The sequence below is a fragment of the Octopus bimaculoides genome, chromosome 6 (assembly GCF_001194135.2).
Source record: "Octopus bimaculoides isolate UCB-OBI-ISO-001 chromosome 6, ASM119413v2, whole genome shotgun sequence".
NCBI classification, from domain to species: domain Eukaryota; kingdom Metazoa; phylum Mollusca; class Cephalopoda; order Octopoda; family Octopodidae; genus Octopus; species Octopus bimaculoides.
Window position 1 is genome coordinate 52,393,551 of NC_068986.1, and position 483 is coordinate 52,394,033.

Sequence of the window (483 nt, forward strand, 5' to 3'; positions counted from 1 at the left end):
GTGTGTGTGTGTGTGTGTGTGTGTGTGTGTGTGTGTGTGTGTGTGTGTGTGCGTGTGTGTGTGCGTGTGTGTGTGTGTCTGTATGTTTATATGTAGGTATGTATTTGCCTATATATATATTTGTATATTTGTATGCGTGTCTATATGTGTGTTTATTTGTATGTCTGTCTGTATTTATGTAGATATAGATGTAATTTTATGTGTGCATTTTGCAAGCTGAACGAAGTATCTAACTTTCGTTAGATACTTATAGGAACGCCAATTATTTCACTATCTCTACCTCTAGCTATTTTTCCCTTTCTCTCTCTAGTTTTTGTACTTCTTTTATTTCTTTTTCTTCCTTTACTTTTTTTGTTTCTTCCCTTACTTGTCATTCTCTATTTTTCCTTTTGATTCTTTCACCTGAAACACTAAGCATAGACCAGGAGGTTATATGCGCGTGCGTATATATATATATATATATATATATATATATATATATAT

General features: G+C 32.5%; 1 long non-coding RNA gene across 1 annotated transcript in view; it reads left to right on the plus strand.

Moving 5' to 3' along the window:
- Positions 1–483, plus strand: part of LOC106883911 (uncharacterized) — a 58,089-nt gene that overhangs the window by 44,665 nt on the left and 12,941 nt on the right. The gene's annotated exons all lie outside the window — the stretch shown is intronic.